General features: G+C 40.3%; 1 long non-coding RNA gene across 1 annotated transcript; it reads left to right on the plus strand.

The window, feature by feature from the left end:
- Positions 1 to 18,053: 18,053 nt before the first annotated feature.
- LOC117544528 lies at positions 18,054 to 22,108 on the plus strand. Its single transcript, XR_004568703.1, has 2 exons — positions 18,054 to 18,374; positions 21,397 to 22,108. It is a non-coding gene; the product is annotated as an uncharacterized LOC117544528 (long non-coding RNA).
- The last annotated feature ends 247 nt before the right edge of the window (positions 22,109 to 22,355 follow it).

Genomic DNA, 22,355 nt, shown 5'->3' on the forward strand with positions numbered 1-22,355 from the left:
TCAGACACAAATAGAGAGAAGAAGGATTTCCTACCTCGACTCAGGAAACTACTCCACATCATCAACAAGGAGACAGCTGTCTCACCTCCTCCTCTTCCTCGTCCTCCCTCTTCTCACTATCATCAGCACCCCCGATTACAACAAGCAGAAGAGAGAAAACCAAAACCAAACAGAGAATCGCTAACTGACAGTGTGTGTGTGTGTGTGTGTGTGTGTGGTGTGTGTGGTGTGTGTGTTGTGTGTGAGCGCAGGAGGACACTTGTGTGGATAGTGGAGGGCGTCTGACACCATCGAGGACGAGACAGAGTGTACAGTGTATTTGAATCACTGAGGTGATGATTTTCAGAGTGAGCAATGTGACAGCCTCTCTGTCTCAATGGAAATCCCTCGTTCCCGTGTCTCTATCTCTGTGTTGCTCACACACTCTTAGCCACTTCGTTGCATCATGATTATAAAAATGTAGGAAAGAAGGATATAGCTATTAGTTATGTAATTCTCAAAACATATTACAGAAGGAAAATAGATAAGAATTACATTTTTTTTAAATCACAAATAAACTGCAGAGTAATGAACCAACAAATTATGTAATAAGTTCAACCAAGCAGAACACAAGGATGGAGGACTAACTGAGTTTAAAAAGAGACATCATCAACAGACGGAGGAGTGAACTGCCAAATGCTGATTTGAAAAGCATGAACACAAAACAACACAAATAAACAGGACTGGAAGAACCAACCCACAGTCATCATATACTAGTCCTTCTTGTTGTCTTCCATAGCTTCCAGACCTCTACAGGATTACCAGTCTAGCAGTTGTACACTAGTCCATTACAAACACAAGCAGTCCAATAATTTTACATTTTATACTATACAATGACAAGTGGTAATTGTACAGGTCTTTCTAACGCCTTTATCAGACTAGTTGATCACTAGCTCGTTACACACGTTTTCTACCAGACCTCAATAAGTCCTGTCAATACCATTACCAGACACTGACTTGTCCTAACAGTTCTCTAGATAACCTTGACTATTCTTGTCCCCAATCCCCAACACCAATCCCTTTGCTGGTTCCACTAGATACGTTTTCTACAAGACCTTGAGGGCTCCTACTACAAATCACTAACAGTCCAATCATTCAGTCAATCTTATCGTCTTCTACTATGTCTAGTCCTGTCAGTAGTTTTTGTTAACACTTCAATAGACCTCTCAGTCCTATACGCTATTTCTGTTGTTGCTGTTAAATTGTTTCCACTTAACCTTGAACTTAGTCCCTCAATTGTCTTTCTAGACTTGACCTCTACCAGTCCTCTACTACTTGTGCAATCCCTACCACTTTTTTTTTTATCTCATAGGTACATTGATCTTACAAGTTGCTAGTGGTAACATATGTGGGTTCAGAGTGCAGCATCACAGGTTCAAATCTGGTCATATACCCTCCTCTCCCCACCCCACACCCCCCTCCTCTGCCTTTTGGTACTGGTTTACCGCACTATGAGTGTGGATCTGTCATCAGGGTCTATTCGTACACAGCTGAATACATCAATGCAAAACCAGACGTCAACACCTGCTCCGTCTCTGCATCTCTGACACACACAATAGGTAACAATAGGTGTCTATTAATAATGTCTATTTCTCATTATGTATGAGGTATCTGCAGGACAACATTCTGACCTTTATTAGCCCGGGAGAGCTAATTAGAGCTAGCCTACACAACACACACACACGCACAACACACACCACCCACACACACACACACACAACACACACACACACACCACCACACACACACACACACTCACACACACACACACACACACCCACACACCACAACACCACCACACACACACACACTCACATTAAAAGCATCAAAGAAGGAAAAGTGAGCTGATTTTGACTTTTCCACTGTTCCAAGAAAACACCCAGATTCACCGAGGTCTCGTTAAAAAATATGTTTACTTTGTGAAAGTATGACACTTGCAGCATCCTCACAAAAATTCAACATAAATCATATTCTTATTCATATTCATTCATTCATATATACTGCAGTACCCCACGGCACTCTAGATTCTAGAAAGTCAAAGCACAACTCTGCCCACAGAAAACTAAGAGAAAGAGTATATTTAAAATATAAATGTTATTAGTCTCATGTGAGATAATCTATTTGTCTCTACTGGTGTGAATCATGAGAATCCAATTGTTCAGTTAGTGGCCCAGAGTGTATTTGGGTGTGCGTTTGAGTGTGTGTATGAGTATTTGGGTGTGTGTGTGGGTAGGAATGTGAAGGCTGCCTCCTAGTGCCACTAACTGCCTGAAGTAAGGGTCCTTCAGCTTCTCAGTCTTGGAGGGCCACAGTTTTATAATGCATTTCATTTTTGGTTCTCCCTCTGCCTATATTTTGTCATTTCCTATTTTGCATTTTTTTTACATTACATTTTTTTTTTACTCAGGGTTTTAACTTTTAGACATAATATGTTTGGTTGTTTAGGAATTAAATATGTTAACTCGAGCACTTTAAGTACAATTTGGAAATACATCACTTGAGTTTTCCTTTGTATGCTTCTTTATAAGTCTACTCCTGTTATGCAACCAGCAGATGGTGGAACTAAACTTGAAATAAACTTGGTGTACAATTGTATGTTGTATCTCGTCTTTTTCTGGTTTGTGGCCTCATCTTTGAATGTGCTGTGTTTTATCTAATACATGTTTTTGGAAGAGTGTTTATCTTGCTGCATGCTGTTGATGCTGTGCACCTACACACATACTGTGGGCAGAAGCACTCCAACACATTTAAGAGAGAGATATTGGACTTGTTACTTCATTGTACATTTTTCTACATTTAGCTGAACGCTATTAAAACTTTACATATGGAGATTTAACACAACACACCATAATCAATTTGGAAAGTGTTATACAGTAGATGAAACTACACATCATAAGTAGTTAAAAATTAGCAACACAGGCACCAAATTAAAAAAATTAGAAAAGTTCAGCTTGGACTTAATGCACTATTATTAACCCAGAAATATATAACAGTACAATGACAGGACTATTTCATCCATTGAATACTTTTACTTTTGAAACTTCTAGTGTATTTTCATGATAATGCTAACATCATTTTACTATAGAAACGTATATAATGCTCTTTGCTGGAGAATGCTACTATTATATATATATATATATAGGGATCATTTGACTTATTATGTCTCATCTGATAATAAGTACTGACAGTGTGCAGTTTTTTTTCAGTTCTATTCGTTTATGTAAGATTTAAATGATTGGAAGACAAGAAGAAAAGCAACTTGGCTTCACACCATAATCCATGTTAATAAACTGACTGCATCAGTTACAGTATATGAAACATCATTGGTTGAGGAACTCACAGCTCTTGTCAACCATAACACTACTTAAGTGTTGGCTGTGATGTCATCTGACCTGACTGCTGATAGGCTGTTTAAAAACCAGCCAGGTCACTGTCACAACACACGCGTCAGACACACACGCGCTCTCACACACAACACACACGCACGCTCACACATGTACGCAAACATCCTGGCCTGAAGGAGCCGAGAGTTCAGGCCAAAGAGCTTTTTATGGTCGAGCAAGCATCGCGTAATGGACGAAGAGGGAGAGAGAGAAAGACATGCACATTCAGGCTAAGTGGCGTGTGTGTGTGTGTGGTGTCCAGTAGAAGAGATTTAATCTTTAATCAGTTATTGAAGCCTGTACACTGATATGGACACTTGGTATGTAATTACAGCTGCTTCTGTGAGATTGTCTTTCATCATCCTCCCATGTACTGTAATTAGGTGTGTGGTGTGTGTGTGTGTGTGTGGTGTTGTGTGTGTGGTGTGTGTGTGTGTGTGTGTGTGTGTGTGTGTGATGTGTGTGTGTGTGTTGCATTGTGTTTATTATCAAATAGTGAGAAAACTGGAACACACCGCATTATGAGGTGATTATCATAAAGATGTTTTCCCAGCAGACTTGATTGGAGACAGACACATTAGAGACAACAGCAAAAATGTAATGATAAGAATTCTTCCTCTTCTGAATGTCTGTGTGTTTTCTGAGCAGTGCTCTGTCCCAGTTTAATGACCCCCTGCTGTCTGCTCCACTTTAACTCCTCTGCATCTCACAGCACACTCTCTCTCTGTTGACCAGCAGCCTGACTTTAAAAACTGGTCTGAATTACTAAGGACGCTCTGAAACTGTTCCAGTCACAGCTGATCAAGGAACCAAAGAGGGTGAAGCGAGTCAGCCATAATTTCAGCAGCAGAGGGCGCTATAGCACTGGATAACACCATGAACACAAATATATATATAATGTCATTAAACGGCGCAGTTAAACTTGATGTCAGAGCTACTACAATAGGACACACACATAAAACTGCACCATGGTGAATAATAAGAAATAAACTATATTTATGTTTAAAGAAATCATTTGACATTCTGGGATAACGCTCACTGCTTGTCCAGATTTAGAGAAGAATAACGTTAACCACTCATACGTCTGTGCATTCAATAGGAAGCTACAAAACCAGGAGCCAGTTTGACATAAAGTAGTTGTGGATTAAGACCAAAAGCAGAGAAACATCGCTCTTACAGACCGGAAGCAGGAGGAAATCGCTTCTGACTCTGTCCAAAGCGACTTCTTTCTGTGGTTGTTTGCTGGATCATTTCTTGGCTGGAAGCATGATTCAGATCAAGTGTCAACTGAGAAATAAACACTCTCAAGTTAATGATACAAATACCTCCTTGTATTATCCTTATAATTGTTAGTGATCAGTCCATTTCCTGCTTCCATGGATAGTTGACTGTAGCCATTAAGAGGCTGAGTATTAAGCTGCAGTGATGATCTGAGTTAAGTCAGGGTCGGTTTATACTCTCAGGGGTCAATCTGACACACTCACTCTTTCCTCTCCCAGATGGTGGATGATGGATGAGCCAAAGTCACTCTCACTAGCAGTCAGACAGACATTCAGATGTCACACATGGATGAACTGTTTAGCACTTAATGTTTCCTCTTGTTAATGGTGACAACTTGAATATATTTCTGTAAAATTGTTTTGACTACTGCTCTTGTGCAGAATTTACAGTACATGCATAGTCTTTGTGTGTGTTCAAGTGCAAACTTCTAATGTTTGACAAATCAGTAATTGTCATTGCAGTACATCAGGAGAAGTAGAAGCAGTGGGTTGTCCTACCTGCATTAGTGCTGGGTGCAGCGCTGAGGCGTGGGGTCGGAGTGAGTCCTGTAGGCTGGGGAGCTCAGTCCTGTGGTCTGGAGGGAGGGACCCAGACAGAGACCCTGCTGAATCAAAGACCTCAACACCCATTAGATCAAACTAAATGTTGTGTTATACCTGATGTAACATCGCATAGCCCTGTGCCTAGCAAAGAAAGAAGGTCAAATAAATCCAGGATTTCTCTTATTTTCCTCTTGCTGATTGAAACAGCATGGTCATTAACCGCTCACCTTCTGAGCAGGGACACACACTCCTGCAGGTCACATTGGGAAACAACATAACATACAGCATTATGGAATTGATTTGCCTTTGTCTCTAACTCTTCAAATCAGCCGTATCTATGTATGCTCTTTGTTGCAAGAATATAGGTATTGTTCTGTGTTAAGAGTGAGTGAGGTATAGTGCAGCTCAGGCTTTGTGTTAACCAAATCATTTTACAATCAGAAACGGTTGAAGTTAAGCAGAAGCAAAAGGGTTGATCTTGTTTCTCACATTTGGCAGTAGCAGTCACTCTTTATTATAATAATATTATTGTCTCATAAGCTGATTGTACAAAACAACTAATACAAATCACAGTAGAGTTGGTAGGATGTACCTGCTGCCTGTTGACCTGTCTCTCTTGCCTCGAACTGTCTCATTCTCCGGAGGTGAGACCTGCCATTGTAGTGCAGCTGGGCCTGAAGCAGAGGTCAGCTGCAGGTTGCACACCTCACACAGCGAGAAGGTCCCGCCCTGACCTAGGAGAAGAAACAACAATAATAAGTTGGATTAAAAGGAGCAACGTAACAAGTATGATTCAGACTTTGGGAGGAAACCACAAGGGCAAGTCAGACTGTAGCAGAACACAAGGATGAGTCACAGACTATAGGATAAACACACTGTAGAGAACTAGACTGTAAGAGAAAACAACTAGGATAACTCAGACTCTAGGAAAAAATTACACTTATAAGTTAGACAGAAGGAGAAAAATACAAGGATTCATTGGAATGACATGGATGAAGGTGGATGTCAATTACCTGGAGATGAAGTCTGCTGGACGGAGAGACTGATGGTTGTAGATGTTGGAGGGTCCATCAGCTCTTGACACATCCCTCCAAAAGCAAATAGCTGCCTCCTCTCAAGTAGATGAGAGGAGCTGAGAGTAGTCTTCATCCCTGAGGAAGAAGAGAAAGAGAAATATATATTACCATCACTGATGTACCTTAGGTTTTATTTATAGCTGATATAAAAACAGGTTGCAAGGCTGAGGTTATTGTGATTCATTTGTTGACACAACAACAGTAACCATTGACCGCTAAAGAGCTTCCTGAGGAAATAATGGAGCACTTCAGAATGCAGTTTCTATGGACTAACCAACCTTCCCTACATGACCCACTGACATACTTTATAAACCCTTACCCCTTGTTGAAATGTTGAACCATTAAGTCAACGACTTTGACCCCCAGCCAACCCAGCCTTAGTTGGCTGATCATGCCAGATTTGGCAATGAGAGGAAATGTTTGCAAAGCATCCAAATCAAACAGACAGTCAAATCGAACAAAATTAGACTATGCAGTTGGCTGTTTCTTGACTTAATCCAATAAGTGGTATTGAAAAAACGTATTTTCAATTAAAGATCCCTTAGCCAATTACATATCTTTCCGACGGTGGTCCCCCCATTTCACAAGAGAACTAGTCACCAATGAGCAGGAGTGAGGCCTGAATGGCAGCGGATGAGTGTGAAGCCTCGACGCTCACAGGGAGTGATGAAGTATATGAGTAAGAGGAGAGAGGAAGGATGACGTGTGTGTGTGTGTGTGTGTGTGTGTGTGTGTGTGTGTGTGTGTGTGTGTGTGTGGTGTGTGTGTGGTGGTGTGTGTGTGTGTGTGTGTGTGTGTGTGTGTGTGTGTGTGTGTGTGTGTGTGTGTGTGTGTGTGTGTGTCAGTCCATGACCTGTGTCCATCTGTTGTCCTGCCGGCTCTGCCAAGTCACATGACCCTCTGACAGAAGACAGAAACACCCCCCTCAGTTTTCTCATATTCAGTGAGACCTATGTATGACCTACATATATCACCACTGTTTTTAAATTCTCATCAGGATTTGGATCAGATCTGGATCAACTCATTAAGGCTGTAATGGCACACCATTGGCTAATGCCACAGAAGAAATGGCTAGCTAACGATAATGTTTATTTCATAGTATGGTGCAACAGCTGCTGGTGCCCATAAGGTCTGCATTGGAGAGGAAATCCATGTCTCTTGGGTCCACATCAACACCCCAGTGAAACCAGCCATGTTCATTGGACAACACCAAACCCTCTAAGGCAAATATATGTTTTTGGTCTATATGGATAAAACTGACTTGAACTGACTTGACATTTAGCCTATGGGAAGCCACTACTGTTGTTCCATGACCGTGGGTCAGCCCGTGGGATGAATTGAGAACTGCACAGCAGCTACGGTGTTTTGTTCCTGATTGCAGTGACAAAGTGATCTGAATATGCCAGAAAGCTACGAGTCATCTTCATAGAGTTGTAAAGTGGGAGCAGATATTTCTTATCCTCTTTTTCCTAAACAATGTTAGGTTACATGACTGGCAGCTTGAATCGGCTTTAAGCTCTCTTAGTGGAATCAGCAGTGTAAAGGATTAACAACTGTGTTGGAAATATCTGGTTATTTAAAAAAAAAAAAAGGTTAAAGATACAAGTTTCTGTTCATAAAAAACTTGAAATAAGAAGTTAACTCTTCGACTCCCAAGGTGCAATTTGGCACAAAATATCCGATCACAGCATGGTTTAGTTATCCAGGAGACTCCGCTGCTCTCTGTCACTCGCTCTCTCTCCCCAGCTGGTTGTTAGTAGTCGACTTTATGTTCTGCAGACAGCTGGTTAATCTGCCACTGTGATGAATTAGCTACAAAATGCACACACACACACACCACACACACACACACACACACACACACACACACACACACACACACACACACCACACACACACACACACCACACACCACACACACACCACACACACACACACACACACACACACACACACACACACACACACACACACGTAGAGCCAGCTGATGCTGACATCAGCTTTAGTGAGGGAAGGATTAAATATATCTGCTCTATTGAGCTGGGAATTACTCCCTACACACACACACACACACACACAGGTAATACACACACACACTCACAAAGTAAGACGCAGGAAAAGAAAAAGCAAGTCAGGGAACTGAACATTCAGCATTAAAATGAAATGAAACATGTGTATTGACCTTTTCTCTTGTGCTATGTGTTTGAGTCTAATCCAGGCTGACCAGGCAGTCAGTAATCGGAGCGGCCAGCTGTGGGTTATAATCCCCACTCAGCAGTCAAGCAACAATGTGATGATCTGATTGAAGAGGAAATGTAGAAATATTTTCTTCCGCGTCAGTGCTATAACAACCTGAATTTCTTCCTCTTTTACCTTTTCAGACTTCGAAGAGGCTTTGAAAGAGTCTCATCTCCACGTCCCAAATATCAATACAAGGCGAAATATAGTGGTATCATATATAGTGATATCGTATTCACTGTGTTTGTGGATCTTTCTGAGGCTTTTGGAACTGTTGACAGCTGTATTTTAACTCAAGACTTCAATCTGTTCTTAAACCATGATTTAGGAACACTTTGTATGAAGAGCGAGCGCTTCTATAACCAACACTAACCCTAATCTTCTAATCATATAACTCTAACTGGACAGTAAAAGTGAATGTATTTCAAATAAACGTTGAACTCTTTTAATGTTCTAACAGCTACTGTACATGTAAATAAGATGCATCCTACACCCAATGTCACACCAGATAAAACAATAATGTAAGGTGCATTTTTCACTTGCTTTTTTAACTATTTTACCTAAAAGGAGGTAAAGTGATTTCATAAACAGAGCACTTAAAGAAATATCTATAAAGAGGCTGTTCCACTCCCTATGACAAACTTCCATTAATACTATTTGACTGTTGTCGAGTGAAAACCTTTTATATCCCAAATGTGTGTCAGCTTTACAGAAACTCACAGGACGACTGCAGTGTGTGTTATTGTTCAGTGGGGTATGAGAGCTTTGAGAAGCCATTATTCAGGTCGGAAAAATAGGCTGTTTCCATTCCCCATTCAAGTTATTTGACTGTGTGGGAAATCACTAGACATGAAGATTCAAGTTTTACACCATCAGATGTGTTATATAATCTTATATTTTCTTATTCTAAATGTCAGCCAGAGCACCAACGAGGGGCTCAGCCGATTGGTGTAAAAGAGATAGAGATGTTGAGCAGGACACTAATGTATGTCCCTGTTCCCTGAAAGAGACTGTACAACACAGACACACACACACACACACATACAAACACACACACACACACACACACACACACACACACACACACACACACCACACACACACACACACACACAGCAACCTGAGGGTATGACAGGACAAAGAAACTAATGGAGATGTGAAAAGACACAGAGAGTTCTTAGAGTGGCTGTCTCTCACCCTGAGGCCAGTGGCTAGTAATAACAGTGGTCAAAGACACACACTAACGCACACACACACACACACACACAACCACACACAAACACACACACAGTAAAGGGAACAATGGCCGGCAGCAGCAGAGATGCTGTAGCAGACTACTAGATACAGTTTGATGTTTGTATATTTGTCCCTGCAGGAATCAGAGATCCTACAATCTGAACAAACTGGTGAAAACTCATACTAATGCCACGCAAACAGCTTGATGGAAATTTAAATAAAGTATGCACATTTTAACAAATCTATGTTCCCTCTAAGGATAAGTCACACAAATCCAGGTCAAATAAAATCAATGATATAAATGCATTATTATCTGACCAGCTCTTTGTTGCTTTTGAAGTGGTCCACTCCAACAGGCTCCACAAGTCCAACAAACCATTTAATGTCTAACCTCAAAGTGGAGCAGCTCTGACCTGAAACCACAAACTTAATACTGGATTTATGAAGCTCGTTGAGAGGAGGGACCATGCATGTAGAGTATAGCTGACAGGCTGAATTCAGGGCAACAAAAAAATCAGGGCAAAAAACTTCTACATAGTTTTATTTCTCCTGGCTTGCTCTTCCATCAACAATTCACCCATTTCTTAAAAACAAAAACTGCTTTAAGGTTGTTCTAACCAAAATGTGGGTCAACTGCACAAAAGCTATGATATATTGATGTTTTGTCTTGTGCCTTGCTTTACAGGCACCAAAGCAGATAAACTTCCATATTAATGAATTCTTCTCATTTGTGATACGTGGATGGTCTGCAAGTATGGCCGCCCTGAGAGATCAACACATTGCAGCAAAACTCAATCAAATGAGGAAAACATTGTCAGCAATTTGAATGCACAATACAGCATAACAAATACAAATATATGAAGGAAAAACAACTGAGTTCCAAAACAACAAAAATGTTTTACACCTAAATCTGATAAAAACACAAGTCTGCCAAGCTTTTTGCTCCATACACAGACATTGGGATGGGGACAGCTGAAAAACAAATGACATTTTCTCGCATCACAAACAAACTAAAGAAATTTGATCCATTAAGTCCAATATAAGTCCTGTATAAGTTTCTTCATACCATTTACGTGTGAAGCAAAATAGGAAGTTATTCGCATTGGCCAGAGGAATCCCTTTTACATGCATGGAAGAAATAAAGCTTTTAGTATCTAATTTGGTCCCATGTTGCTATAGCAGTGAACAATAGTCAACTTCAGCACATTTACATACACAGTAACACAACAACCAGTGTGAGATCACATTCAGATCATAGTGAAGACCTGCAGGAGGCTGAAACCTGAACACACTTAAGGTGCTTCTCATTCAGCTGATTGTGCTTCCTCCCTCCTCCAGATACCAGCCACCTCCAGTTACTGCCTCATCGAGAATGTTTCAAAACCTTAAACCCATCTCTGACTGAGGAACCACAGATATATTCGATTACGTTTCTACCAGATGGCCTGAACACTTTTTGTAGTTAGGGATTGGCCAACAAAACGGTCTACTAGAGAAACAAGATGACCTGTTATGTTGATTGTACTGCATCATTGCACACATTATGCATGTTAATTCATCCAATAAAAACAATTACGTGTGTGTTAAAACTGAATCTTCAATCTCTGTATTCTTTTCATATTTTCACAAACAAAAACAAATGTTATTTAGGGAATGTAAAGCTGTTGTATTGCATCTGCATGTGCTTTGTTGTTAGTTAATAAACAAATGATTATTGTTTGCACTGGGTTACATCAGTCATTATTTAAGTATTTCAATTGGATTTGTTATTTCACATGATTTCTTTTATTTTGAGCTATAGTATTATTTCTTTATGGCTCAGCTCAGAAGCATGCATTTAATGAGGTTATTGTTGTTTTGTTTGTCGATATTTTACTGTTTACTTTGGTATATGGTTTTTAAGATGCTTTATAATCTGTTGTTTATGCAACAGGGTCTTTATGTTTTCTTGTTTATTTTGTAGTTTTGTGTTTGGTTTTCAAGGTGGATTTGGCAATTACATGAAATGCAAATTTTTGTTTATTTGTCGTCTCCTCTGAATTAAGTTGAATGAAAAAGCGCTTAGTCAGAGTCAGACAGGTGGAGCGACAGTCCAGCTTCCTGTCCGTCTGTATTCTGGTTGTCATGGAAGCGCTGAGTGGTAACACCAAAACTGGTGACGTCATGATGTGGTTGAACCACTGGAAAAGTTGACTTGCACAGTCTGTTCTCGGTCCACATTCCTCACTTTTTGTCCAGGTGGTTTCTAGAACTCTGTCCAACATTTAAAAAAAGTGAAAGTATAACAAACATCTTAAACGTTTAAGATGTTCATCAGCTGCTCGGTCTGAGCAGCTGACAAGCTGGTGTTCATCAGCTGCTCGGTCAAGTCAACAGAGGTTGGACTACCTACTCTCAGCAGTCATAATCCTTAAAATATTCATAATAATCCATTCAGTTCATTCAAAATAAATAACTTCCTCTATGTTTTCATTTTTGATTTCCAATATCAATGCTGTTCTCATGTGGTTAAACATGGGAAAGATTTAGTTTGGAGTTTAAAACAAACAGGAAAGCACTGATCGTTCATAAACAGTTTGACAGACTCAGGGATTTAAACACTCACACAAGTCACGTACACTGTAGTGTGTTTGTGGTTTGTGAGACCCCTAATCCGCTCATGTATACAGCTGACATCATGTTTTATGGTTACATACCGCACCAGGGTATACACTCACACACACACTCACACACACACTCACACACACACACACACACACACACACACACACACACACACACACACACACACACACACACACCCACACACACACACCACACACACACACTCAATGAGGTTATTCTGTTAGTCCAACCTTCACTTCAGGACAGTGTGACTTCTGTTCCTTCTTTAAATAGCTGCTCTGCTCCTTTAGGACCTGACACTACCATTCAAGGAGAAACGCTTTAGCTTTCACATTGAAATCCAGGACTGAAATGTGTCTGCTGACTCCTGACAAACCGCTCAGATAATGAAACATCTCACTGACGACTTCCATTGAACTCAACGACAGAGAAAAACATACAACTGTTTTGTTCAGTTTCTCCAGGGTCGCAGAAAAGATGAAAACCTCCTCTCAATACCGTTTTCCAACAGAATCTGCATGTATGATGATGACAGCAGATACATCTGCTTGAGATAGGCATCACACTCCTCTTCACAAGTAAACATGTCTGCCTTTCAGTTTGCTTTTCTCGTGTGTCATGTCATTAGCGTACTGTAAAGTAGGGTTAATAATACAGTGACAATGTTACAAGGGTCACTTTTCGTTATATTTTACATAGTCAGTAACTCAAACTTTCAAACCAGAGTTGGTGATTGTTGGAAGAATGAGAAGAAAACAAAGATGGTTTTGATGATTTTCATTTTGTCTCTGTCAAGTTTTAATGAAGTGGGTTTTATGATCGAGTGCAATACAATTAAAATGATTATTTTTAATGGAGTAAAGAAGCTACAGGTAGAGCATATATTAATCTGTGTTTTGAACGTAAATCAATTATAATAATCTTTCAAAATTCCTGTTGATTTAATTTAATTTAGTGTAAATCATTTGGGATTTAAAAAAAACATTTGTAACTGATTCTGTTCCTGCCTGAACAGGAAGCTTAAGGGCCACAGAGATAACCAGATGTGACTCTGTTACAGACTGTCAGGGATTAATACATACACATACACATACACATACACATACACATACGCATACACACACACACACACACACACACACACCACACACACACACACACACACCACAACACACACACACACACACACACACACCCACACACACACACACACACACACACCACACACACACACCACTTGCATGTAGGTTACCCAGCCGTGCCGTTCAAGATTTGGTGGGACATGATTGGTCGAACAAGAAGGGGGATTGTGGGATTGGGATTATAAATCCACAAATAGTGTGTGTGTGGTGTGTGTGTGTGTGTGTGTGTGTGTGTGTGTGTGTGTGTGTGTGTGTGTGTGTGTGTGTGTGTGTGTGTGTGTGTGTGTGTGTGTGTGTGTGGCTCTGAGAAACTCTTGTGATCCGTCCTTTGACATGAACATGTAAAAGATGTTCTGGGGGAAGGGTGAACTAAACCTATTCTCGTTTGCAATTCATGAATGAACAACGTATTGCACTGTGTAGGTGACGGATAATTCAATTCAATTATTGGTACTGCTGAAACCAATATTAGTCTTGTTTGTTTTTGGTGTGTCCTTAGCAGGTAAACACATTTGTTGCAGAGGTTTGACCACTTTTATGACTATCATGAAAGCCATTAATGTTAAGAGTATATTATTTATATCAAAAATTAACACTTATATCCGAACCGGAGTACTACAAAAACACTGCACGACACCGGGAGAGAGTGCAGGGTTCACAGTAGAAGTTCAAGACTTGAAACTGCTGCCGGAAAACATTAACCCCGATAGACGAGAAGACGTCTATGACACCACTTCCTTCTCAACATGCTTAATCATCAAACATTCAACAGCAGCTCCACTCAACTAATGGAAGGAGAAACATGAGACACACACACAGAAACACACACCTTGGTGAGCAGGTAGATTAAGTACATACTCATTATAAAGGGTTAAAGCCTTAAATTAGTTTCATGACTTAACACAGTGTTCATACCAAGCTAATATAACTGGTGATGTACCTGCATATTCAACTGAGAGTGTTATCAAACTTCTAATCTCTCCCACAACTTTTGCTTTATCCGACTGATACTAGAGAAAAACAAGAATGTCTATCCCACAGAAAAGATGACAAAGACTAAGAGATTAAGCTTTAAGATATTTAGGATAACAATCTGAAAAAACTACAATGCATGTCTTTTTCAGTCAGTCCGTCTGTCCGAATGTCCGTCTGTCCGTAGTCCGTCTGTCTGTCTGTCCGTCTGTCTGTCCGTCTGTCCCGTCTGTCTGTCTGTCCGTCTGTCAGTCCGTCTGTCCGTATGTCCGTATGTCTGTCAGTCTGTCAGTCCGTCTGTCCGTCTATCTGTCTCAAAGGTTAAACTCCTGACAACTTTGTGCTGCCCCCTACACAGTGTGTAAGTGTGTGTACGTGTTCAGTGTAACCTTCATCACCTAAGTGTGTGTGTACTACCTCTGAGACACAAGTCGCCGAGGACACACTTCATCACTGCCGTCCTATTTACACACACTTTCTCTTTCACATACACACTAACACACTTACAGTCATTATTTATTTTATACACACTTTCCTACCTCTATTTCTTAGGTCGCTTTCAGGCCACTAATTGCATTTTGATGATAATCATCTAATCACATTTCATTTACTGTCATCACTTCCTCTCCCATCACATGAAGGAAATTAATTAAAACTTCCTGAGACAACACTGGGGAGCAGGGTGCATGCTCACACACACACACACACACACACACACACCCACACACACACACACACACCCACACACACACACACACAGGTAGCTCAATAAATCACAGCAGACAGAATGGGAGTAATGAGGTGGCTAGCTTGTTAGCGCTCTGTAGAGCAGGCAGCACCTAGCTAGGTAAGCACTAACACGCAGTACTCCACATAGAGTACTGTGTGTGTGTGTGTGTGTGTGTGTGTGTGTGTGGTGTGTGTGTGCGTGCGTGTGTGTGTGTCTCTCAGGTGTGTGTGTGTGTTTAGCTTCATCAATAACAAAACTACTGAGTGAGCACAAAAACTTATTTGTACAGTTATCAGGTTTACCAAAAATACTGTTTTAATGAGGTCTGAACAAGTTTTTATGTATTAAAAAAATACGCTTTTCTGGTTCTTTACCGAATATGGGAAAAAATATGCTGATAGCTTAGTATAAAGGCTGAAAACACTGCTCTGGGCCAGGATATAGTCTGACACATAACCACAATAATCACAATTCACTTCTCAAGATCAAGAATCACAAGATTGTCGTGTTGATTAGTGCATTTTAGAGTAAGGTGACCAGATTTTCAAAATGAAAAACCGGGGACATTTTGAGTTTGTGCGGTCAATATATCATTAACATATCCTATTGTCTTCACTGTTTAAAGAAAAAAGGGGGACACTTCTGGTTTAATGTAATTCGAACATTTGAACTGTTGGATACAAACAGAAGGAAGATAGCTCATACATGAGACATCAAAAGGTCTTTTATTTTGAAACTGTACATCAGATTGTCCAGATTCTCTCTGAGTGATTATATGGGGGTGTCCTGCTATCACCCTGAAGTGAAATAAGTCTTTGATACTGTATTGTTTTTGTTTTATTCTTATCTAAAAACAGAGGGATGATAGCTCATATATGAGACTTCAAAGGTATTTTATTTTGAAACTGTACATCAGATTGTCCTGATTCTCTCTGATTGACTAGATGGGGTCACCTGCTATCACCCTAAAGTGAAATAGGTCTTTGATAATTTCACAGTTTTTTATTTATTCTTGTATAAAAACAGAAGGACGATAGCCCATATGAGATTTCAAAACGATTTTATTTTTGAAATTCTACATCAGATTGTCCTGATTTTCTCTGATTAACTAGATGGGGTCTCCTGCTATCACCCTGAAGTGAAATAAGTATTTGATTGACTTTGAATGACTCGTTGATTATGGACGGTTTCCATTAAATAATAATCAAAATATAGATGGACAATAGATCTAATTTGAGATTTTAAACAGCATACATTTTAAATTGTGATTCAGAAAGTAATGTTATTTTAGGAGTGTTGTGAGATGGTGTCAACATCAATTGAAATTAGTCACCCAGTGGAAATGTCAGATATATCTTCATAACTGTATCCTTACATTTTACATTCACTCAGTTATAATGTGGTAGTTATACGTAGTTTATTTTTAAATTATTATTGATCACATTATATAGTACATATTTCTTAATTTAAGCTCCAGTAAGAATATGTTTGGTGTGTTTTTTAGGTATATTTGTTATTGTCCGAGTAAACGCTTTTATTTTGAAGGCAGTTTTTACATGTCTCTACCGTAATGCATAGGATATTCGCGCACCGCAATACAACGTGCTTTTGACTGTGTTTTCCGAAGTGGGGGCTGGCTTGACTGTGTTTTCCGAAGTGGGGACTGGCTTGACCACAGTCTGTTTACCCAGTGTTTCCTGACATGGAACGTTTTATTTCACCTTGCTATGTGTTTTTAACGTATATTAAAAAACGGGGACATTTCCGGGGACAGTTTCAACCGGGGACAGGCCAATACAAACGGGGACTGTCCCCGGAAAACGGGGACGTCTGGTCACCCTATTTTAGAGGCAAGCTGTTTCCCTGTTTCAAGTCTGCATGCTAAGCTAAGCTAACCAACAGCTTTTTTCAAACAATGTGGATTGAAACAAAGCAGCTTGTTTTATGTTTAGTAAAAATGAAAATGGTTTAGGTTTGGCCCAATTGAGTGTTATCCATCTTCTAATCTAATTATCTGCAAGGAGACAATTATACAAAAATAAAATGGATAGCCTATACTGTTGTTTATCTTGATCAAATATTGATGCAAAATTCATGTATCGGCTTATTAATAAAGTTGTTACGATGAGCTCATTACTATGAGAGGCCGTCTAGCTCACAACTCATACTTGGTCTTACAAACAATATCAGAATCTCTCATGTACACCACCAGACTCTTTCACACACAGTATCATACCGTCTTTAACGTACTGTCATTCCTTCCTTCATTTACTATCATACTATCATACATAAAATAACTATTCTCTTCTCACACACAAAAAACAAAAATCTCTTAAACAGCACCATCATACATCTCGTACACACAACCATATTGTCTTTCACATACAAACTATAATCTAATAGAACATTATAATAGTGTATGTGAAAGAGGATAGTAGTATGTGTGGTAATCGGTAAAACAATGTATGTAAAACAGAATAATAACCTATGTAAGAGGGAATAGTATTTCATGTTAATAACAATAGTTTGTATATGTAAAACGGAATGCAGTGAATGAAAGGCCGAATAATAGCTGTATATAAGAGGTAATAAAATAGTTCATGTGAATGACTATAGGTATGTGTATAAAATAGAATGATAGGGTGTGGGCATAAGAATAGTTGTTGTGTGAGAGACTATGATTGAAAAGGAGGTGAGTATGATTGAAACGGAAAGTTGGACTAAATTCTCAGTTCCTGATTGGCTCTACGTTTTTTGTTTGACGGACTCCGCCCACACCCACATAGCGCCATTGTGAGATGAGAAAATGGTGGAAAGGGAGCTACTTAATGAAGCCATAGGCCTCTTAACTAATATTTTAGATAGGCCTTCTCCAAATGTTGTCACATCGCTGTCAGGAATGATGGATCAAAGACGACAGTCGACGTCGTCCACAGTAGGCAATTCTAGTGCGAGCGTTGACGAGGAATTGCAGCGGGCCTTCAGACGCGGATCAGGTGCATCAGGGAGTGGCGGTGGAGCCTCATAGGCGCCAACCTGAACCAAGTGCTGCAACCCCGATATCAAACTCAGCAGTATTTTGGGGGATGGACTTCAAAGTCAAGGAAGAGGTACGTTTATTTTTTTAATGTCAACCGTGGTCATTTTAATATGTATGTTGTTGATTGAAGCCTACGTTTCTTACTGCTTGAAGCTAACGCTTCTTAGCCTACTATAGCGGGGCAGTCAAATGTTAGAAACGAGACTAATCACAGGGTTCCCGCGGGGTCTTAAAAAGTCTTACATTTAATCATCAAAATGTAAGCCCTTAAATAATATTTTAAAAATCAAGAAAGGTCTTCAATATGATTTAATAGTTATTTAAACGGATTTGGAAGGTACTTCTGTGTTGCAGTTCCCCCCCAAATTAATTAATAATAAATCAACATGGAACCAATAACTTGCAGCAATAACTTTGCATCCCCTAGCCCAGGGGTTCTCAAAGTGCGGCCCGCGGGAAAATGGCGGCCCTCGGAAATGTTTCTGAAATGCATGCGTTATATTTTTTAATCCTCCATGGTTGTATCTAGTAAGAATTAGAATGGAATTTAAGAATGGGAAACTGCGCCCCCTGGGTTTGTCATTCCTAAATTATGAATGACAGCTTGTGGAAAGTTTGCTAGACTACTGGTTGCATGGCAACTAGGCATCTCGCGAGTTGCGGTAATTGGTTAGTACAATAAAGAAAGGATTTGTTTTGGAATTATTTTGTGTTTCCGTTTTTTCTTGGGCGGCCCTCAATCCAATATTGGGTACCTAAATTGGCCCTCACTCATCAAAACTTTGAGAACCCCTGCCCCTTATTGAGAGCACCCAGCTAGTAACTAGAAAACAAGCTTTAGCTAGCGTCAGTCAGAGCCGGAGGTATCTTCACATCTTTTTACGAACATTATGGGGAAGTGTAAGTTTAACCGAATATGGTTGGAGAAAGAGGAATTTAGTGCTTGGTTGAAACTAGTGGCGGGAACGTGTTAGAAGCCCGCTGCACCTTATGCTAGTGTGTAAAGGCTTTTGGAATCACACACGCAGTCAGCGAAACATAAGACCCAGGTAAGGAATAAACAACAAACGCCTGCCATGTCCTCTGTGTTCGCCAATGCTTCGCGAGCATCACGCGTGTCCAGTGTAATGTTACCCAGTAATTCAGCTCCCGCAACAACATCGGGGATAACCTTGTGTCTGCGTCAACCCTAAAAGCGGAGGTGCTGTGGAGTGTGGACGCTAAATACCGTAGCCAAACACCAATCATACAATTATATTGAACGTGAATAAGTTTACTTATTTCTTCTTTCATTGCAATTTTCCTTCATACTTTCTTGCCGTGAAATAGGTATTAAATTATATTCAGAGTGGTCTTGCATTTGAGTTTTTGAAACCTGCAGGAACCCTTATTCAGACCATAAGCTTAATTTCGATACATTAGCGGTTGGGGATAACGGTATGCCCTTGTAACTGCGACTGGTACTCTTACTACTAATGATAATACACTCTCAGGCCCTGCTGTATTATTTCTCACATACAGTTTTTACTTAATTGTTACAGATTAATTTAATTTTCAGTTTCTCAGTTCTCTTTTAGTATTTTTGTTTAATCTAATATTGCAAGTGTTTTTATTGTTTGGGTGTGGGGGGGGGGGGAAGGTTAATACTTGAATACTGCTGCTAGATGTAGTACTGTCTCCAATGATGTTGATCACTTATGCGGCTTTCACACCAGCGCTTTTCCCTTTCTAGCTCCGAGCTAGAGCTTTTCTGGTTCAGCTCTGGTTTCCCTTTTCTGCTCCCGCTCTGTTCACACCGCCCAGCACCCGACTGGTGCTGCCGCTGCTGCGTCATGACGTCACCGTTTACATCGCTGATTTGCTCCCCAACGGCATTACGGCGCTCACAACAACAACAACGGGGAACTGCGTCGGGTCGATGATCGTGTTGCTTTTAATCACACAAAGCCAGATTAAATTGAATAACGACTTCTCCAACCTTATACTTTGCTCCAGAGTGCCGTGGTTCATTGTTTATTAATGTGTTTCTGCAGCATTTACCGACCGCTGCAGTGTTGGCTGCTCTTCCACGGGAGTTTATTCTCCTCCGTTAGCTCCCGGTTAGCTCACACTGCGCTCTAAAGTATTCACTGTCCGACTCACACAAGCAGCTGATACATATCCCCAGTTCCCCTTAGCCTAAGTGAATGTGTGTCAGTCTGAATTGACGCTGTTTGGTATCACAACGCTGTTATGAAAGTTTCTCTGGTATAAAATGGGTGATGTTAGCATAGCAACTGAAGCTAAACTGACTACTTGCTATTGCTATCCTATTGTGGCATAAACCGTTTTCTACAGGCACATTTTACAGGCGTATTTTTATTATGATTCTACTTGTGATAGTCGGACACGACAACCTGTGCAGCCCATGTATTGATTCCATCCGATAGCTGCTATAATACAAAACAACACGTCTGCCTCTCTCCACAATGATCAATAACAGTGAACGGATGGTCAAAGTAAGGTACAAATAAACAGAATCACACGAAGCCTGGTTAGTGTTGCCTGACTTTATAAAGTGTGTTTATTAAGCACTACTGCTTGTAGGCAGGCATGACAGTCGACCCATGTTCAGGGGAGGTGGGGTTAGTTTCCTGCACGCCTCGACGTAAGAGAGACGTAAGCGACGCCACCTCTTAGCTCCGAAGCTCTTGCCTCTAGACCGACAATTTTTTGGAGCTGGAAGTGAACCGGATTCCGGAGCTAAGAGCCGGCGCCGCTGCGGTGTGAACAGGAAAACCCGGTGCTTTTCAGGCTCCAGCTCCGAGCCGGAGCTGAAAAAGCGCTGGTGTGAAAGGGGCACTAGTGTGCAAAGACTTGCTACAACATAATGCCACATTGACATTACTCTTTTCATTGTCTGCCTTTTTCCTTAATCTTGGTTTGTTTCTATTTCCTTTTTCTTCCTGTCTTAAAATATCCTCTTACTTGTCACATGTTTGGTTTCTTTGTCTTTCATTCTTTACTAATAGATTTTTTCTGTATGGTATTTTGTACTTGCTGGTATGGTTTAAAATTGTAATGATTGTTTTGCTTGCTTTACTGTGTTTTAGATCAAGAGGGACCACCAAAGTTAGGGTTAGTTGCCTTTGCAACAGGTGCAAGTGTCATCCCTCCAGTTGGTTTCTCTCCTCAGCCATCAATTGATTTCCTGCATGAGCATCCCTCCAGCCCCAAACAGCGTCTGCCCATGGCGAACACTTGCATAAACTGCCTCAAGTTGCCGCTGCTTGAGACTTATGATGATTTTAAAGAGTGCATGGACTTTGCACTAGGTAACACACAGGGTTTTGGAAGAGAGTAATGGGAACATTATGTTCGTTCCATCTACCTCGTTCAGGAGGTTTCAGCCAGGTTCTTGAAGCAATGTGAAGAACAATTTTATTTTTTTATTTTAGCGAAGTGCAAAAAAACATTATTCTTTAAAAGTCACTTTTATTATTTATCAACCATTGCTTTATTAGTGCTGATTGAGTAACTGGGCACATAATTAAGGTATTATGGCCCAGTGGTGCAACAAATCACATAAATATATAACTGTTACTTTCAGTGTGTTTAAAAAAAAAAAAAAACAGTGCTTGTTTTGTTACTTTAAGTGTGAACCATTTCCAGTGTTTACAGTTCACTAAGAACATTCACCAGAACTAAAAAAAATGATATGCCGTGATTACCATCATCACTCAACGGGTCAAATAGTTCTTCAATTCTGTTCATCATGGTTTCATTAACATTAAAGTCATTTACCTAATGGTAAGGGGATGTGTTCATTGACTCCAACTGTCTCGTTTCCTTCAAAAATGTCATCAATTGCCAAGTTTCCAGCTCCAGCACTGTTTAGAACTCCTCTCTGCCACAGTTGGAGAGGAGTTTGTCCACCCATTGTAGATAATCCATGGTGGTTCCACTGATTTTGGAATTCAGCAGCTGACCTTTGAACTCTTGGCAGGTAGATGTAGTGAAGACAAAACAAATGGAGGTCATTCGTCGAATCCAATATGCCCTCATTTTCCAT

This window comes from Gymnodraco acuticeps, unplaced genomic scaffold (genome assembly GCF_902827175.1).
Source record: "Gymnodraco acuticeps unplaced genomic scaffold, fGymAcu1.1, whole genome shotgun sequence".
In the NCBI taxonomy this organism is placed as follows: domain Eukaryota; kingdom Metazoa; phylum Chordata; class Actinopteri; order Perciformes; family Bathydraconidae; genus Gymnodraco; species Gymnodraco acuticeps.